This window comes from Aythya ferina (assembly GCF_964211825.1).
Source record: "Aythya ferina genome assembly, chromosome: 2".
Lineage (NCBI taxonomy): Eukaryota > Metazoa > Chordata > Aves > Anseriformes > Anatidae > Aythya > Aythya ferina.
The window spans coordinates 134,205,294-134,227,120 of record NC_140297.1 but is presented as its reverse complement, the minus strand read 5'-3'; the positions used below and the strand labels follow the sequence as shown (position 1 = coordinate 134,227,120).

Genomic DNA, 21,827 nt, shown 5'->3' with positions numbered 1-21,827 from the left:
TAAGTGAGAAAGGCAAGCTTCCAAGAGTCAGTGGAATGCGTTTTTTCTTTCTCAGGCACTGACATCTCATCACATCTCTTGTTTTAGGCTGCTTGTATGTCAAAGTTCTTAAAAGCTGAATGTGCATGGAAATCCTTAGAGTAAATATACCAGTGTCTTGAGAAGGTATTATGTCATAATAGCAGAAGTCCAAAATTTCTAAAGAGAAATAACTACACAACCTTGTATTCATGATCATATTCTAGAATCCTTTCATCTTATTTTTCATAATTTCTAATCATGAGGTTGTCCATTAGACACTGGAGGTTGAGATTAACCAATTTATGGATATGTTCCCACAACAAGATGCAGTGGTTGGTCTGATTATCTGTGGCAGAACTCTTCTATAATGTAACTATACTGCCTCTACTATTTGAGCTAGCTTGTCTAACAGTACATGCTCACATACCTTGGAATTCAGCTTGCTACTTATGTAGAATAAAAGCTTTGCTGCTCAGAGCCTCTCTGCATGCAAATTCAGGCAAACAGGTAGAAATACAAGCAGAAGAGTAGGAGTCTACTTTCATTAAACCCATTTCCTGTGTTGATGTGTCTCATGTTTTTTACTGAAGTGCTCTCCTGTTTCCACCATGCTGTACCTCCTCATCTTTCCATAGCAGGGTGGCTGGGTTCTTGATTATTAGTGGGTGAACAGAAAGGAAGAAGTTGGTTAATCTCAACCTCCAACAGTACCAAAGCAAGTCTGTCTATTCTAGTGATTGTGTTGTGTCCTATTTTCTCGTAGACAGTCTAGAATTATCACGGAAAGTTATCTGGAGGTTTTGTAGTTAATGCCTGTGTCTGTGCATAAAAAATCTACCCACCCAAGTCAGGGAGGTTTGGAAACAGCTGTTCCAAGTGAGCCCTTGAAAAGAAACAGAACACCTGTGGGGATCGGCATTAATTAGCTTCATACAAAGCTTCTTTTCTAGAACCTGTGAAATCTACCTTCACTTGGACAACCAGATTAAATAGGAGGAGAAAATCCTGACTCTTTCTTCCTGCACCGAACCTTCCAAACAATACCACCCGCCAGAACAGATTAGTAGAAGTTTGATACCTTTCCCTGTTTGCTGGAAAAACCTGAATAATCCATTTCTTCTCCCCCACATCCCTCCATCTTTTGTCATATCTGCTTTACCTACTCATCAACCAAGAGTTTCTATTCTATCTCAATCTAGAGACAAGTGTTGGTTCTTACCACACGACCTCACTCACATACAACAGTGACAGTGCTATGGTAATTAAGAATTCAGAAGTGAATTCTCTTATGTAATTAATTCTGAGATTCTTCAAAAAAATGAAGACCTATGCTTACACTGAAAATGACGATAAAAGATCTCGCTTAGTTGGTGGAATGGAAAAAGAGTGGCTCTCCTATTTCATGGTAATCATATTTGTTGCCTAGTTGTGTTTCATTTGGCTTGGCTTGTGAGAAAATTAAACTAAGGCTTGTTATTAAAAGTTTGTATTTGATTCCTTTAGATATCAACTCAGTTGTTCTGAAGGAAGACCTATTACATTTTCTTTAATGACAATTAGCTGTGGAATGGCAGTATTTACATGAAAAGTACTAGGAAATGAGCAGCATTTTTCAAGCAGGAAGTAACTAGTGCCTCACCATGTTTTACTGATGTTAGACAATCTGCAGAACGTAAGTAACATACAGTACTTTCAGACAGGAAAACATCTTTCTTCTAAGTAATCCTGTTTAAGCATTCTAGCACTCAAATGGAAATTTAGATGAAATGTTAGTACTACAATTGAAAAAGCATTCTTCTAAAGCCTTGCAGAGAGCTGATCCCTTACCTTACAAATGTTTGGAGATGATGTTTTTGTGCCTAGTGCTCAGGACCTGTAACACAGTTGAGGTTATTGGAGCTTCACAAGTGAGTAATCCTTGAACTTTAAAATCTCCTCAGCAGCCAACTTCAATAGACAGGTTCAGAGCAAATTCAACAGTTATTTGGACTAGTTTGAGAATCACTTTTATAACCAGAGTGGTTTTGTTGGATTTGCTCTGAAACAGACAATCGGAAATTGTCTATTAGGTAGATATGTATTACATAAAAAATAATTATGATAACTATGCAGTTAACCAATCCAAGGCAATCCTAGGGGTGCCTTGCATACTGTATTTTTATACAGTATGTTTTACGGTTATCTTTATTTCAAGCAGAAAGTTGACACAAATTATAGAGACGTTGAGAAAACTGAAAGAATTTTGCCTGCTTAAACAGGATTAGATTACTGGAGCTGGAGATGCGCTTTATGTGTTAAATTATATGATATGATGTCAAGGCCTTTAAGGATAAAATATTTAAGGAAAATCAGTGTGAAATTTGGATTCCTGGTGTTCTGGGTAATCCATCTCTTAAAATTCTGAAATATATATATACCATTTGACCAAACCGTGTTCCATCAACTACTTGCAAATAATATATATTATATTATTATTATATTATTATATTATTATATTATATAATAGATAACTACTTGCAAATAATATATATATTATATATATATAAATATATATAATATATATAATATATATTATATTATTATATTATATTATTATTATTATATATTACATTATATTATATTATATTATATTATATTATATTATATTATATATATAATATATTATATAATATATTATACAATATATTTATTATTTTATTATTTTATTATATTATTTATTATATTATATATTATATATTATATTATTATATCATTATATTATATAATAGATAACTACTTGCAAATAATATATATATATTATATATATAATATATATATATAAATATATATAAGTATATATATATAAATATATATATATATTATATAATATATATATATATTTGCAACTACTTGCAAATAATATATATATATTATATATATAATATATATATATATAAATATATATAAGTATATATATATAAATATATATATATATTATATAATATATATATATATTATTTGCAAGTAGTTGATGGAACACGGTTTGGTCAAATGGTCCTTACATGAGTGAAGTGTTTAAAATGTTTAAAAGCAGACACAGTATGCTAAAATTGAAGATGTAATAAAAAAAAGAGACTAATGTCAATGGTGCTTGAGAACATAACATCACTGCCAAAATCTCTAAAACTAATCTTTAATGTGTCCCTATCTTGGTCTAGTTTTATCAGTAGCTCCCAGTAGAGTTATTATGTTGAATGCAGGCAGATTAAGAAGACGTAGTATGCTGAAGATATTTTTACTGTATTGTTGGGTTTGTCACTTAGGCCAGAGCAGTTCCTGCTCAGGGCTTTTAGCATAGGACAGGACAAGATGAGAGCCAGACAGAAATTTTTTAGGGATGAATATATGTTGGAAAATGCTAATTTGCTAAAATAATTACTACCATGATTTTTTTTCTACTTCTTTTCACTTTTAATGAAGATTCCCATGGGCCCCAGAACTAGTGGATGGATTACCTTTTGTGTCTTTGTTCCTTTGGGTAAATCTAGACTGGTTTCCTTACTTTATTTTTTATTTATTTTTTTTTTCCCTGTGGAATGTTAAAGAAATAAATGTATGCTATTCTTCTTTAATTTAAGACATTTGTATTCTCTCTTTTTCTTTTTGTAGTTAGATGTGTATTCTAATGCTAGGGAAAAATAAAGGCTGTATTTGATGAGAAAACATCTGAAATAAAAAAGGACTGCTGATACTTGTTTTATTACAATAAATTCTAGTGATGTCATCCTTCTATGACTGAAGCATGGAACTTTGTTGGAAAGCATCCTTCTCTCGATGTTGTTTCAACAGTGCTTATCAGCTGCATTTTTATTAACTATCACAATGACATAATGGGAGACGGTGTCTATAGGTACCTGTCCCACTGGAAAGTCCTTCTTTCTAAAAACTGCAGCTCTTCTAAGCTTCTCATAGCAAAAGTTGCTAAAGTCTTTTGTGATCTATTAATATTTTTGAAGATGTACTTTTGTGAACATATCTCACATGACAAGCTGTTAAAGTCTGTGCTCTCTTAATATTTGTTGAAAATGCATAGCAATGAACATATTGTGTATTTGTTGTGGGTGGCACTTTTACGTTACTTCACTCTAGCTAACAGTTTTCAAAGCATGACAGTCATTTGTTGATAACATGCAGTTTACATAAATGTTATTATATTTTCATTGGATGCATTGGTCCACAAACATACCCCCACTGTAAGATACCAAAGAACTCTAGAAGTTTTACTCTGTTAATTAACTTTTTTTTTTTTTTTTTTTTTTTTTTTTTTAAGCATATAGTATTTTAACAAAAGGATAAGCTTGGCTGTAACTGTTAATATAACAGTAACAAGTTGCCTGGCATTTGGAATAATAACTCCATTATATTCATCCCACCTTGTCAGTGTTTCATGCGGCTGCTTATGGTGAAATCATTTAATCATTTGTTTTATAACTTGGAATGACTAAGAGCAGAAGGCCTTATTACATCAGATAAAGTGTTACTATGTACTGCAGATGCCATGCTAGTACAAGATGCACAGTCTATGGGGACATCCTCCCATATGGTCTGTGGTAAGCTAAACTCTTGGCTGATGCTGTTGCCCACTATATTTTGCATTTTTTTGTGTGAGCGAATGTAAATGCTGATTTGCAAAACCTGAGTAATAACTTACTTGAAGTTTAGTGTCTTCTGCATGACTGGAATAAGTGTTGATTTTGCTAAGCTCTCTCATTGAGATATTCATTTCTTTTTATTTTCTTGTGTGTCTATTGATATTTAAAATGTGTGTAAATTCTGTTAAGAGGAAATAGCATTGTCTTTCTACAAATGGTATGTTTTCATTCCATATGCTGTTTGTATATGAAGCTTTTATGTTCTAAGTGTTACTGTAGTGTTTTGTTTTTGTTTTTTCCTACATCTGCATCTTGAAATGCTTGTATTAGCCCAATATAAGAGACTGCAGCTGCAGGATTTTATTTAATCCTGTTAGTTAGCAATTATTTTACTGTTTGAGTCTTCCAGAATCATCTATTCATGTTTACTTTAAATTGTTCAGAATATGATTACTACTCAGATTTTTTGTAAGTAGGGAGCCAAAAATAGGTTGTTTTATTATTATTATTATGTTTTTAATGTATTATTACTATTACTATCATTATCGTTATTTATTTATTTATGAATCATCTTGAAAACCTTATAGATAGGCATTGCAATGAACTGTCTGTTAACCAGTTGTCTGGTTCTAATACTTCCTACAGTGTTAACAAACTTGATATTTGTTTCCCATGGCAGTAGATGAAAATGGAAGAAATAATTGCCTAATGAAATGTGACGTTAGAAACATTTTGTTGTTGTTGTTCTAAACAGAAACTTCAAGAAATTTCAGAAAAGGGGAAAAGTGTTGCAGGTGATTCTCAAATTCCACTATGGTTTTCATTAACTTTTTTTTTTTTTTTTTGCTGTTGTTTGAATTTCCAATTAGTATTACATAGCTTTATGTGGCTCATGAGTTTTGACAAGTTTCTTGGATAATATTTCTTTTGAATTAAACAAATTTTTGCATCTAAAGAATCTAAAGAAGAAATTCTGGGGGAAGAATGCTTGTAGCCTGCCTTGTATTGAAGTGAAGAACTAACCTTTTTCCTTGTGAGGAATGAAAGCAGTACTTAAAACTTCAAAGGTGCAAAAAAAGGTGATGTTGCTTTCTCATCCAGAGATTAATAAATAAATAAATAAATTCTTAATAAATATCGCTATTTTTTTCACTAGAAATACATAGAAATTGCTGACTTAGGTGAACTTGTTCTAAATACTAAGCAGCTCAATATGGCTTCCTGTTTTTAATTTTCCTTCTTCTCTTCTTCTGTTGTCCACTCTCCTACACCATCTCTGTGCACCTTACTCCCTTTTCCACAGAATTTAACCAAAATTTTTACTCCTGAATGCTTTCATAACTGTCCTATGTAGCCAAACCTTCTGCCTTTTCTTTCCCTTTGTTTCTTCAAATTTACCTCTCAGCATTTATTATTCCTTCCATTTCATTTCTATTTCTCTTTGTTCCTATCCTCCATGGACTGTCCCACTAACTGCCTTATTTTATTCTCAATTTTTAAAAGCATGTCCCATCTGCTGAAGTAACATCTCAAATGAGAATATGGGATGAAGCATCTTCAGAACATAACTTGCCTGTCTGCAGGCACAGCAGGTCACAGAGAAATGGTTAATGGTTAAAGTAAGCCCGACACAGGTAGGTCTGCCGAAAGCTGTCTCAATAATAAATTAGAGTACCGATACAAGTTTAAAAAAAAGTACAATAGGCAAGCTTCTACTGAGAGATTAGTTTAGTTTATTTTATCGAGAAAGGATGGAGAGAAAGCTATTGTGTTTAGCTCACCCAGAGATAGAAATAAGCTGAAAAGAAACATGCTATTCTGCACTTTTTCTTGTCCTATTACAGCTATAGAGAACCTGCACTGTTTATCTCAGAACTCATCAGCTAGAGGCAGCTGTACCTGAACCTATGACCTTAGTTTAACTTGACTGGGCTAAACTGTGGTTGATAAGCTACTGAAGAAGTTTAATCCTGCAGTACCAGCTAGCTATAGCTATTGCTTTGAGATTTGCTGTTTGAAAAACTATACTTTTCTATCTGTAAAAAATTGCTTGCTGAGTCAAATACATGTAATTAAAAATGGACTGAAATTCCGTAAGTATGACCAACTGCTTCCCTGCAACAAAACCCCGGACCCGCTCCAGTTATCTACTAAAACAATTAAATTACATGGAGGATTTTATCATGCTTTTTAATGTGGTAGGCTCTTTAGACTAAGTGTTTTTTGTTTTGTTTTTAATTGCTATTGTCAAATAGGGGCAAACACATGAGATTTCTAGTTGCGAAATAATGGCTCCAGAAATACACCTTTTTTCTCATTTAGTAATAATAATAAGAGCAGAACTGGAGGCACTGTCTTCCAGGTCACTCATTCTTCCTTTTCCAAATCCCTTTGAAGATCTGTATTTTCAAGTAACTATGTGTTTTTATGGAGACTTGTAATTTGCTCCATATATCATCAATTTACAATGTTTTATGGATGCAATATTATTGTCTGGTTAATTTTATCATTGAGACGTAAATAAATGTTGTTTGCTAGTTATTCCTTACATTTTTGTCTCTCTGACTCACTTGAAATCAGACTCTTCAGGGCATGAGCAGTACAGCCTTTGTACAACAAAGCAGTGTTCTTTACTGCATTAGGAGCACAAGAAACAAATTCTAGACCTTTACTCAGGTCCTCAAAGTTAATATGATCAGGCTGCTTTGATTGCAGTGTAGCCACAACTCAGCCAGATATTAGTCTCACAGGACATGTTTATTATTATCTAATACTAAATGTCAGACATCAAATCAAGTTTAGTTCTCAACTATAATCTTCTGCTGGGTTATAGTACTCAGACTCCCCTTATCTAAGATGGGTTATTCTTCTTTTATTTTATTATGATATAATAATTTTTTAAATCGCTATTTTTGTGGGGTATACAACAATTATTTTTGGTTCTTCCCTTGTTACGCTGATACGGATGAAAGGTAATCATTTCTTAGAGATACACAAATATCACTCAAATGGTGGTAGTATGGAGGCAAAGATGTTATGAGAACACCAAGACACGGTATGTGTTTAAATTCTTGTTAAACATATGCAGACATGCAAATTTCACTTCTCTTCAGAGTACAAGGAGGAAAATGAATGTTTTCCAAATCGAGGAAATATAAATTAGTGTAAATATGTTCAATTTATCTCTGTATTCTTTGTCTGTATCTTCCAGTTTCTAACGGGTTGTTGCAGGGAATGCACTGTAAAATACAAACTTGTATTGATCTTCTTATCTAAAAATAATAGAAGAGTATTGCTGAAGAGAAAAGCTTTGTTTCCTTCAAATCCTTTGCTGATATTTGAAATGCATTCCTTAGTTTGCCTTTGTTTACATTTCTGAGAATGTGTAGCTCTGAAACCATAGAGTTTATACACTTCATGCACTGAAATTCCTATTATTTGTAATAATAGACAGCTATAACTTTCTGTAAGCATATAAGTGAGACTAATGTTCATGGTTAAGGATGAGCACTTGACTGAAACTAGACAATGAATGGAAACAAGTCATTTCTGCAGGATAATAGGTTTGGTCTGAATGACCTCTACTTTAATCTTTAAAATGACTCTGTATGATGCATGCCCAATACTAGAACTGCACTAATATAATAGAATAGGTAACATTTTTGACAAGGTTAACTATTTAAGGAAATATATCTGTATATATTTCTGTTGTTTGAAACACCATTTCAAAGAATCATAGAATCATTAAGGTCAGAAAGACCTCTATGATCATGTAGTCCAACCGTGTCCCTAAGTACCACATCTACCCTTTCTTTAAACATCTCCAGGGATGGTGACACCACACCCTGGGCAACCTGTTCTAACTCCTAACCACTTTCTGAGATGAAAGTTTTCCTAAAAAATTATAGAAGATGAATGAGACCTTAGAACAAATGCTGTAGATTGAAAAGAGTGGTATAGAGCCTTAAGATCTGATGTGATTTGGAAATTCAGGAAGGTAAATATCACCTGCAACAGAGGTGATACACATACTGATCTTTGATGTATAAAGACTGATCTTAGCCTCTGGTTTAAAGCAAACGCCACCCTCTTATGTTAATTTCAAATAAGAGGTCTTAGTTCTTTTTCTGTGGGATTCATTAAACAGATCTATAGGCACAGCCTCTACAGAATGATAATCTAATGTTGATATGGCAGGGAGTTAGCTACTTCACATAATCACCAGTCATGTGGTTCTTTCTTAGGCTTAACCCTTTAGTTTTGCAGTTGGCCTAAAGATGCTTTACAGAACAAGTGGTATCTTTTTTCTACAGAAACATCCACATAATTCCATCATGAATCTTTAGAGGAGCAGAGTGCAGATTGAGTTGATTTCTCTTTTAAGATGTCATGCATGTGTTGATTGAATACATGTAGAATTCTACATGTAAAAATGCACTTATAAGAAACTGTGATAGCATGTGAAATAGCCAGTGTATTGAAAATACATATATATGTACATAATAAAATATATTTATCTACTATCTGTTATATTTATTACATAAATATAATACATCAAATATGCTATATTTTAAATTATATATAAATACAGAATATAAAAAAAATATATAACACATACATATTATATAATAAAGATACATTATCTGTAATAAAAATGTGTATTATATATACGCTCCCTCGTGGGGAGGTTGGTATGAATGCTGAATTGATAAGGTTTCTTCTCAAACCTGAAGAAAGAAATATGAATTTTTTCCTCTTCAGAATAATAATTGCAGAACAGATTCACATGTACTACAAAGCATTCATTTCTCCCTGTTTGGAACGCTTTAGCTATTCTTCTTGTCCTCTTTCTACCATTTACTTTCCACTCAGCACTTTGTGAAACACAGTGAACCATAGCAACTGCTTTTCAGTCATGCTTACTTTTATTATGCTCTATCTTTTTTTTTTTTCCTTTTTTTTTATTATTATTATTTTTTATTTTGGAGAAACAAATAAAAAGAGAACATTTTAGAAATGGAATAAAAAGGACAGAGGCATTGGCTTCCTGGAATGTTGGAAACTGGAAAAAAAATAATAATAATAATAAAAAAATCCTTAAAAAACACTAAATAAAGTAATTCAAAGATCTCAAAATGTTCTGAAAAACCTAAACGAGTTTCATTGTTCCCTTCTGAGATGGTATTGTAAAAATATTGTGAAGATTTTTTGCAACAAACTACTATATAACCCTGCTGCTTCCAACTTTTTGTGTACCTTAGCACATGACAGTTACAAAAAGGGGAAGATATTTCCAATTATCCTATCAGCAGACATTTCCAATTAGCTTATCAATGTACATGGCTGATGTTATTCTCCATTTTGTAAACAGTTAAATTGAGACATGTTTAACTTCTCTGAGGCTATAGAGGTTGTTTGCTTTTCTGTATTATGCTGAATTGCAAATTTCAGAAAGATAGTTGGAAAAAAATGCTTCATTCTTGCTTGATAAAATGTCTGCTACATTCTATTCAAGTCTTGCTTAAGAGAGAGTTGTAATATCCACCCCTTGGCAAGATACTGGACTGAAGCTGTTTTCTTCCCCCTTATATTCCACAAGACCCTTCAACAAACAATTCTTGGATCTTCCCAGTGACATGCAACAGCCTTGGAGCACAAATACTTGTGCAGTCTACATTCTGCTGCTAACCTTCAAAACTACAAGAAATTCTCAGCTTTCTTCCTTTTAAATAGACGAGTTGACAAAGACAACAAAAACTGCTTTCTTAGTCTTTAAATATATGACTGAATTATAACCTTATAAAACATTATAAGCTGTATCTATAATACACAGTACTGGGCATTATTAAGATACCGTTAATGAAGATAGTGTTTTAACAATCACTTATATCTGAGCAGTACTCCTGGTTATACCTATCTGAGTCTTAATAGACATACTATGCTGAGGTGTCTGAAGCCAATATTCTAATTTAAATTTCTGAAAAGGTCTGATAGTGAGAATAGAACTTTTTCATAACCTAGCCATCTTCCTGATCTGTTTAAAAACACTTCACAACTGAAGGATGGTTTTAGGAAAGTCAGCAAGTGCTTATTACTTAAATGATTGATTTTTTTAATTGTTGACCTTGGACACAACTCAGTGCTGCACCTTTAATGGCACAGCCAAGCACTGCAAAATGCAGGTATTTGATTAGGTATTCGATAATTATCCTCTGCCTACCTAAAATATTATGAATGGTAGAAGTTCTTTCTGTGCAGTCAAAATGATTGGCTGCCAAAACCACATTCTTTATTAATACAGCTGATACTTTATCCATAAATATTTCAGTTGAGACATTGATTTATGGTGAGGAGGTAATGTTGTGCATTGTACTTGTATACTTTTTTAAAATACATAAAAGTAATAAAACCACAATACAAGCAGAAATTTAAAAGAGCATTTGTATTCTCATAGAGCCTGTATTTACCCATCAGGTGAAGGTAGTTGTATGGCCTTCTTCTTTACTTGGGGTATGCAATCCAATGAAGTATGACACAGGTGCTTGACTGTTCTGCCCCTCCATGCTATTTGCATGTCTCCCTTCTCCAGCCTCTTGTATACTGAGGTAACATCCATCCCGGTAGCACTGTCCTGGTTGCCCTACTATCAGTTGTATGGTAATGTAAACCCAGCCTTTACTGATAATGCTCTTTCTGTAGCAAGAGCAGGTGACAAATTGTTATTGAATTTTATGAGCAGAAATAAATTTCTGTTTTATTTTGTTAATGTTGCTAGAGCTACATAATCCTCAGCTGAAGTACAACATTTTATCCAAGGTGAGTTTTTAGAAATTGAAAATGGCACCTCTTCAGAACTTATTTCTTCACAGTGATTACAGAGAAGAGCATTGTCAAATATTCCCAGTCACTTCCTGCAGCAGCCTTGGAGCACAACTTCTGTTATTAACCTTAAAACAGTGTGTAAAAACTTTTTTTTTTTTTTTCCAAACAAGATTTGCACCTTGAGTTTGTATCCATTACAGAATTTGGGGAATTTGCAGTGGACTGCAGACATATTTTAATATATGTATAGGATTTATAAATATTATCAGATAACTAACCATATTTACTAAAGATAATTATTAATGTCTATATTATATACCAATCATATACCAATGAGGACATATATATATATCATATACCAATGAGGACAGTAGACCAGAGAAGTGATCCTTGCCATAATTGTCCCTTTGTTACGTACAAATTGGATCAAGATTACTGGATGTTAGAGAGAAAACAGCTTTCTGGATCCCATGCTGAGAGTTAGAAAGGAGTGGAAAGGGCTGGGGAGTTCATTTTTTTTATTTATTTTTGATTGTAATCTCATAAAAGATGTTGAAAAACACATTTTGGAGTTGAACCACCCTTTAAATTTGACTGCTGTCACTAGTTCAAGCATATTCTGCTGTACTGCATACTATAAACATATGATGGTTCCAAGTCTCCAAAACGGTTTCCTTGATATTTTGGGGTTTTATGTGTGTCTGTGTGTTGGTCATAATTCATTTGAGTCCTATTTTGCATATAGCTGTTAAGGGTGTAAAAGTTCATTTTTATACAACAAAGCTAGTGCCTCGTGTGGGAAGATATGTGAGAGAAATGAAGTGCTATCGGTATTGATTCCCGTCGGGAACAGGGTGGATGTTCTCCAGGCAGGACCATTTACTCTGAACAGCTCTCTGGCAAGAAATCCAGTAGCAAATAGCAGGAGCATTAGGGCAAGGAGAACTTCCATTGAAAGAGATAGGAAAGTTTTAAGAGAAGCATTCCCTTGACAGAGGTTATTTATGTCTACTGGAATATAAGAGGAGAGAGTGAGCATATCGTAGCTTCTGGCTGGATAAGCAAAGCATAGCTTTCATTTGAAGTTTCATGATTAAAATTACATTCAGCAAGTTGTTTACCTGGAGAATTTATTCTTTCTTTTTTTTTTTTTTCCCCATTTGTTGGTCATTTTCTTTTTCAGGAGAACAACACTTCTGTGTATTTTAGAAATTCCTTTGCTGAACCTGATTTCTTTCTTACAAATTTGTCCTTTTAGAAATTAGTAAGCCACATCTCTGTTATAGTAATGTATTTTCTAGGGGAAATGTATTTAATTAACCGCGACATTTAAAAGGCTTGAAGAGCTAGTTGTAGAGTTGAGGCAGCTGAATCTGAGCATCCTGCTTGTCTGAAATAACGTCAGATTAGAAGGTGCACTTGAGAGTGCCAAATTAAACACAGTAATCAACCATTGCTTAAATAGAGGGAGCTTTATAACCAGTTAGGTGTGTAATTCTATCACAACAGACTCATATTCTGTAGAGCTGAACTGATATGTGACACAGAGCTTGCTTTTGATGTTTTTGTCAAGAATGAACTGATTTAAGATGTGTGCTTATTGGACAAACACTTGAAGAGAAAAACTATATTCTAGATTTTCAGTAAGCTAAAGAGAGAACAGATTATATGTACAGACTAGGGGATGCACTGCTTGAGAGCAGCCCCACAGAGAGGGATCTGGGGGTTGTGGTTGGTAGCATGTTGAATATGAGCCAGCAGCGTACCCTGGCTCCAATAGTGGCAACCTATCCTGGGGTGCATCAAGCACGGCATTGCTAGTTGGTCAAGGGAAGTGATTGTCCCGCTCTACTCTGCACTGGTGTGACCTCACCTCAAGTACCGTGTGCAGTTCTGGGCACCACAGTACAAAAAGGATGTGAAACTATTGGAGGGTGTCTAGAGAAGGGCTACAAAAATGGTGAAGGGCCTAGAGCAAAAGAGTAAGTTTTTAATGTTACTGTTTGCATACCTGAGGATACAGAAACCAACAGACTGAAAGAAAAAAGTGGCTCTAAATCTTATATGAAAGAGACAATAAACAGTACTTAGCCAGTCCATTGAATTCACAGGAAATCTAAACTTTGTCACTGTACAAGAAAAACAAAAATAAAAATTTGAATACTGATAGTATTTGTAGGGATGCTTTATATGATAATATATTGATATTATCATCCTTCTTTAACACCTAATTTGAGATTAAAGAGGGACATAGAGTTTTTATAATGGTAAATTGGATGCATGGAGAAAGGGATCTGTTTCTTCTTAATGGATTGTATAGTGCTGGATACTGCAGCAGTATTTTTTCTCTCAGAGCAGCATGTGGTTCAATTAAGTATGAATCAAGTATTTTCTGAGTTTGGAAGTGAATTTGGACCTCTTAGAATGAGCAAATGAGAAAAAAATATATTTTTCATACTTTGTCACTGGTGGAATTTCATCCTTCACGGATTTGCAATAGTAAATCTGTAATGGAAATATTGTACTAATGGGAAACACAGGGGTGTGGACTTCAGCCAGACATGTCATTTTCTTGTTTCTTTTTGTGCCCTACTTTGTCCCTTTCCCTTGTCACATAAGAAGACCATTTTTCATCTCTTGCAATTAGATGTCTACTATTGTCAAGTGTTCCTACCTACTTATATGTAAGGAAGTTGTCAATGCTGCATGAGCAAACTGGTACTTCTCGTTCTGCTATGCATCAGTAATATTTGAAGCAAATTGGAGAGGTCTGTCTCCTTTAGAGAGATGTTTTCTGTATTCAGTAGCTGTTTCTTGGGTCTACTCTCTGTCCCAGATAGAAGCAGTATCTCTAGCATCATTGCTCATGTAAATGAGTTTATTTAAGTTTGGAAAAAGATGCTAAATAGTCTGCAGAGTTACTTTGCTCTTTCACAGTAGAGAGATGCTCCAGATGCATTAGATCTACTTAAAGAGAGTGCTAATAAATCAATTCTCACTTTTAGTGAAGGTGTTTATACTACAAAAGAGGAGAGAAAAATGGTGTTAACACCGAGAAACTGTGATTGTGGAAATACAAATTAGTATGGGAATTGTGGGCCTGTAGCGTACATGCAACTGCTTTAGCACTGTATTTGGAAACTAACATTATTTCAAACAATCTCCTAACAATAGATCGTTAGGAGACACTAATCATCAGTGTTGTGTAGCTTTATATGGGAAAGTTATTTTTTCTTATACAACAGGAAATGACAGTTTCTAATCTTGCAGGTACTTAGGGCAATGAGCTGAATATACAGGAGTACTTTTAAATAAGGTGACAATATATTTTATTAGGGTTGTTTTAAGACTTTGTAGTTTTATAGGTCATATACATCAATGTTTATGCTAACCACATGCAAAGGAGATTTACCCGCAGTTGTAATTAAGCAAAGTCAGAATTTTAAACAGGATGGTGTTGTACTAGACTTAATTAATGACAGCTGCAGGACACTTGCTAGCATGTTTTTCAAATAAAAAGATAAAATCCTCTCTTGCTTAAGTTACACTTTTAATGCAGTTAGTTGTCTAGGCACTGTTTCCCAGACCATTCAGAGGGAAAGAGAATAAATTGAATGCCAATATGGCAAAGCAAAAGAGGCAGTGTATTGTCAGAAGAACCTTGACTTTCTTGACTTGCCATAATCCAATATTAAAAAGTCAAAGACATACTACCTATTTAAAATGATGTGGTTGTTTTTGTTTGTTTGTTTGTTTGTTTTGTTGTTAGGTTTTTTTTTTTTGCTATACAGCAATTGGAGACATTGTTATGCAATCTTTTATGGGTACATTGTAATAATTAACTTTAAGGAGGGTAAATGAATGTAGAGGGTAAATTCTTTAGAAAGTGAGAGTTTTGTGATACTCAATTTACATGCAAAATATTATGATAACTTTTTAAAGTTAATTGCCAAGGTCAAGGTGATGATTATTCTGTAACAAATAATTATAAAATGTTTAGTAATTATTGTTACGCAAAAGGAAGAGGAGACACACCAGACATATTTAAGAATGACACATATGTATAGGTGTTATCTCTGCTCTTTTGGCCTCTACTTTCCTTTCACTGTTACAGTTATAGTGTATATTTGAAAGATACAGCACAATTCCCATTGTGTCATTTTCAAATTACTAATTGCAAAATTATGAGTATATGGATAGCTTACAGAAATAACAGCTTTCTAGAGTGCTGTTTATCTCAGACTGGTACACAAAAATGGATGGTTTTATGTTAGATTCTTAGGTATTGGTCTTCAGAAAAAAAAAAAAAAAAAAAAAAAAAAAAAAAACTTAAAGGGGACTGAAAACCCTGTATAATATAACTGTTTTGAAATCATTCTTTCTCATAAGAGCACTGCGGACCTCTACAGTTTGAACAGGAAATCAGATTTCCCAATTCATAAATTCCAGGAGAATCTTGAGATTATATTTTATTACATATCCAGAGGCAAAGGAGTATAAACATTTGCACAAAGTGACTGCCCTTCATTTACTCCTGTTGTTCTGTTGCTCAAGTCTCCCTGTGTTGTCTCTGAGTTTCTGTGGATAACCTAGCAGGAGCTAGCAATGTCCTGGAAGACTGAGAATTGGTGTGGTAATTGTCATAGTAGTCAAGTAAACGCTGAAGTGGCCTGTGAACCCTAGGTATACAACAATAGGGGGAATTTAGCATCTGTTTAATAATTATTGCATATCCAGAAGTGAATCTAAATTGGGATGAGATGTCAACTCCATTGAAGGTAGAGAGGTCTTGCAGAGAGATCTTGGCAAATTAGGAAGTTGGGCATTCACCAACCATACGAAGTTTAAGAGCAAGTGCTGGATTCTGCACCTGGGAAGGGGCAACCCTGGCTGTATGTACAGACTTGGGGGATGTGAGGTTGGAAAGCAACCCTGCAGAAGAAACCTGGGCATTTTGGTTGACAGCAAGTTGAATATGAGTCAACAATGTGCCCTGGCAGCCAGGAGGGCCAGCCATGCCCTGGGGTGCATCCAGCATAGCACTGCTAGCCATTTGAGAGAAGGGATTGACCATCTGCTCTGTGCTAGTGTGACCTCACTTCAAGCACTGTGTGCAGTTTGGGGTACCACAGTATAAAAAGGACATAAAACTGCTAGAAAATGTCCGAAGGAGTGCTACAAAGATGGTGAAGAGTCTAGAGGGCAAGACATATGAGGAGTAGCTGAGGACCCTTGGTTTGCTCTTGAGGGTGGGAGGCCTTGTGGCGGCCTGCAGCTTCCTCATGAGGGGAGCAGAGGGGCAGGTGCTGAGCTCTGCTCTTTGGGGACAGTGACAGGACCTAAGGGAATGGCATGGAGCTGGGACAGTGGAGGAGTCAGACTGGGTGTTAGGAAAAGGTTCTTCACCCAGATGGTGGTTGGGCAATGGAACAGGCTCCCCAGGGAAGTGGTCACAGCACTGATCCTGATGAAGTTCAAGAAGCATCTGGACATCATTCTCAGACATACAGTTTGATTTTGGGGTCCATGTGGAGCCACTAATTGGATTTGTTGTTCCTTGTGGGTCCCTTCCAACTTGAGATATTTTATGATTCTATGATTATATGATTCTATGAATCTAACATTTATTTGGAATTAGCTGGTTTTGCTGCATAGAATTCAACACAGATGTGAAGATTATTGTTGAAATGTGGATTGGAAGGGTATAGTATGTTTTTAAAGCTTATAATATCACATCGGTCTTGTAGTTAGAGAGCCTCTTACCTTCAGTGACAGCAGAGTGACACCCTTGAACTGTCATAGGATTTGGATAATAGGATGTTTTTTAGTCTGAAGGAGAATTCGCACAGTTGTAACAACAAATTATACAAATTAATATCGTAATATGTCAGGAAACAGCAACAACAACAACACGTTTAGAAGTGAGAATATAGATTAGGATCTAGAAACAGGTTTTATTAACATGTTTCTGATAGGTTGCTCTTGGATTTATAATTAAACTAATTTTGTTGGAAGAACCCACAATGGGGGCTTTCCATTCAGAGAACAAGAATTGATTGTGTCTCTGCAGCTGATCTGGAGCTAATCTCTTTGATCTAAAACCAGGACAAATGAAGATTTATAGATCTGAACACACAGCTAAAGCAAAAAAGTGCCACTATCTGATTTACTGAGTAAAAAATTAAATAAAACTTCACAGTAGCAAGACCTTTAAACAGGAGCTTTACATTGTTCAAATTCACCCTTACAGCATTTATTTTTTTATTTTTCCTTTCATGAAGTGGCTTTAGGCATTTCTAGGTTCAGGGCAAAGCCATTAGTGTGTGAAATTAGTATAATTAACTTCTAGATGTTTGCTAAGAGATATTGATATATTGCTTGATTATGACTTCTATTTATTTACATCAAAGATTTAGTGTTTTAGCTTTACACATAATTACATCTTATTCTAGTCTAACTTTTTTAAACTAAAATAAAATGGGATTAGAACAAAACAAAACAAAACTGTTCAGTCTTATGTAACATTTTATGTTGAAAAATGGTGAATTCTAGATTAGGGGCAGATGTTTTCTCTTTAATGTTCTGAAGAAATATTCCTGCTCATTTATTCGATAGTATGAGAAAAACTTTTTCAAATTACTAAATGCAACAACTTAGCCTTGACAGAAATAGAAATGTAATTCTTACAAATTAGCGTAAAAATTAAACAAATATGATGCTTATGAATTCCAGGAGAAGGAAAGCAATAACTAAAAGCTGGGATTGGTAGCTGGATATATTTCCTTCATTAAACTCATGCTTCAAGCCCAGTTGTGCCAGGGAAATAAAAAATAAAGTTCAATAAGCCAACTTCTACCATGTGCCTATTATATGTATGCAAATTTCTTGGACTTTAATCCTGCAAACTGTTTCAAGCTCTTAACTTAATGAGGTAAAAAGGTAAAAACATTGTAACTGTTCATGGAATGTGGAAATCTAATGCCATGACCAGTAAAATATGGCTTCAGTGGTGTTTTGTCATATTAGTAAATAATAGAATGAAACTGATCTTTGTCAATTTCAAGTGCACTTTTCAGAAATGAGCTCTTGAGGAAGAAGTTTTTCAGAATTTGTGTTCATCTACTTCCTGTGTGAGCATCTAGTCTCCTCATAAAACAAAAAATTGCAGGGAATAAATTACAGATTACTAGGAATATTATGTTCCTTTCTTCTGTTCTACAGCCTACAAATTCTCACACATATCCTGGAACTGACTCCAGAAAAAATCAGTCCTTATAGAAACAATGAAAGACAGATATTTATCTATTTATTTATTAAATTAAAACCATTAAATAATGAATGTTTGTGTGTGAGAAATGAAAGATATAGTTGAGAGCAGTTTGTCTAGAAAGTTTGGATCACCTGCTCTAGATAAAAGAATTGTGACATAATCCATATTAATTTGCAAAGCAATACTTTTTGCTAAATTCCTGTAAGTGGTAATTTCCCGTAACTGCTTTATTTTACAGCACTCTAATTTTTAGTGGATGTTTTTATAATTCTACTTTATTCTGCAGTTCCTGCTATAGTTCAAACTTTTTAGATCTTATCATAGATCCAATTCCTGGAATCCACTGCTGGATAGCAGACTATATGATTTTAGTAAAAATTTATACATAATACAGTGGCAACTGTATTATGTATAAATCTGTCCTTGTATAGACAGTCTGGTAGCAAGGATCTGATTCCAGTAAATTACATTAAATGTTAAAAGTATTATTTGTTTGAGTGTCTACAAGTCCTCACAGTAAGACTTCGACATCTCTCTAGACTGATGACCTCTTTTTGATTCTCACAAGCCTGTTCCTCAGCTAGAAGATCTCCTATAATTCTTGACAAAGTTCATATAAACTGGAACAGATTCGACCATTGTTTTAATGGTCTTGTTTTAAGTTTCTGTAGCAGCTTAGTGTAATTCTAGGAACAAGATTTTCTTCAATTTGTAGAGTGAACTTTGGGAACATGTTATTGAATTTCTATTATATTTTCTGCTGATGAAAGTTTTTGTTTCTTTTTAGAGGAAACTGTAAGACATTTTACTTTGTTGGTTCAGGCAGTATAGGTGTCCTGGTTTCAGTTAGAACAGAATTAATTTTCTTCCTAGTAGCTGGTGGAATGCTGTGTTTTGGCTTAGGATGAGAAGAGTGCTGATAACACCCCGATGTTTTAATTGTTGCAGAGCAGTGCTTATACCAAGCCAAGGACATCTCAGCCTTTCGCTCTGTCCTGCCAACAGGCAGGCTGGGGGTGCAGTAAGAGCTGGGAGGGGACAGACCCAGGACAGGTGACCCAAACTAGCCAAAGGGGTATTCCATACCATCTGACGTCATGCTAAACAATATATAGGGGTGGCTAGCCAGGGGGAGGGGGCCGGACTGCTCGGGGTTAGGCTGGGCATCGGTCAGTGGGTGGTGAGCAATTGCATTGTGCATCACTTGTTTGTACATATTATTATTACTTTCCTATTATCACCATTGTATTATTATTATTATTATTGTTATTATTATTTTGTTATTATTATTTTCCTGTCTTATTAAACTGTCTTTATCTCAGCTCACGGGCTTCACTTTCCATTTCTCTCCCCCGTCCCAGAGAGGGAGCGGGGAGGGTGAGCGAACGGCTGCGTGGTGTTTAGCTGCCGGCCGGGTTAAACCACGACAATAGGCTACTGCAGAAACAGATCAGATTTAACATCAAGGATGAATAAATTTCTCTGTGACAAAGTCTAAGATGGATTCAACCTAACATCTCATCTTTTTTTTTTTTTTTCTTTTTATCTTGGAATTCTTGAATTTCCCTTTTAACTTGTATAACATATACTTTTCCTGTCACTTCTTCATAGACTATGTTACCCTTCTCGAAACTTCTTTTAGGTATTCTTGCCACTACAATATGATTTCTGCTTTGAAATGTTTAGCAAATTAGGGCAATGGAGTGATAGTATTATATCACCTGAGAAAATCTGGATCTTGTTGAAGGTAGGTCTTTTGTTGATTTTTATGTTTTCCTTACTTTTAGAAAGCCATAAAACTTGACTTTGGCCTTATGATTTTGCCAAGCATGTTTTGCAATTCTGAAGGTTATGGTATTATAGAATATTTAAGTCAACTTCTAGTGAAAACACATTCTCTCTCAGTGTTTGTATCTTTGCAGCTTCTCTTCTTAAGTTCTGTTTATTCTTTGCACCAGAGCACACTTCTCATTAAACTGTTATCATTTGATTCATCGTGAAATTACTGGAATGAGATAAACTACGAAAAAATGTTTCTCCATTAGATTCTGTTCAACACTGTGTGAGGATTTCAGTTTAGAAAATATGCAAAATATGCAAAACCAGATTGAGGCAACATCCATGTAAAACATGGAATACAATATATTCTTTTTTACTATAGTTGTGGGTTATACTGATAGCCGTGTTTTGTTGTTGTTTGTTTGTTTGTTTCCTTTTGTTTAATAGGGCTAGTTACTTTGTGCTGGGAAAAACTTTATATCTGCAGTGTGATTAGGTTTACATAACCTAAAACAAACAAACAAACAAAAACAGAAGCCATCTCCTACATCTTGTTGAAGAAAATGTAAGAATAAACGTAAAGGAGCTGGAAATAAGGTAATTTTAGTGGAGCTTTTCAAAAGACATTAGAGAAAGCCTTAATCTCACCATATTTAGATCCAGCTGTAAACCACAGAAAACCTGGGTGGACTTTCAGTAATAACAGCCTATGATTGTACCAAGAACAGGACAAGGAACTTAGCTTACCACCCTCTGGGGAAAATTTGAATATTTTTAAGCACATAAAAGTCAAAATGATTGACATTTTTATAAATGTTTATACTGTAGAGAGATTGTTAAATTGCCAAGCATTTACTAATGACAATGTAAAAGAAACCCTCTCTTAAATCTTAAGTTATACTGCAGAAAGCATAAAATGTTTGAACTCGCCAGAATTGTATATAAAAGTAATTACACACTGAGAAAATTTCACAGGAATGCATCACTAGCTTAATTAAGAGTAAATTGCACAATTAATCCCATGTAAATAATGTCACTGTAGAAGTTGATAGTTTCAAAGTCAGTGTTTCAGTTTGTTTTGCAGCAGTGTATGTGGTGCATGATGAAAATATTTTATATTATTGAAATTTACTATTTATTAGAATTATTTCATTAATTAATTTTATTTTACGACAATAGAGTGCTATGTGTCTGACTCAGATGCCAGTCTTTTAAGTTAGTATTTATCTGAGTTAATAAATCATTTTTTATATAAGCAATGGCTTTAGAATTTTAATAGATCCTGTTAAATTTTCATTGCATTT

The 21,827-nt window shown here is 34.2% G+C and overlaps 2 protein-coding genes across 2 annotated transcripts in view; both read left to right on the top strand.

Moving 5' to 3' along the window:
- The window catches only part of MMP16 (matrix metallopeptidase 16), a 190,278-nt gene that overhangs the window by 32,891 nt on the left and 135,560 nt on the right, over window positions 1-21,827 (top strand). The window lies entirely within an intron of this gene.
- The window catches only part of CNGB3 (cyclic nucleotide gated channel subunit beta 3), a 663,489-nt gene continuing 661,557 nt past the window's right edge, over window positions 19,896-21,827 (top strand). Inside the window, exon 1 of the mRNA XM_084508686.1 lies at window positions 19,896-19,924. The gene's annotated coding sequence lies outside the window, so the exon portion shown is untranslated. The remainder of the gene's footprint in view (window positions 19,925-21,827) is intronic.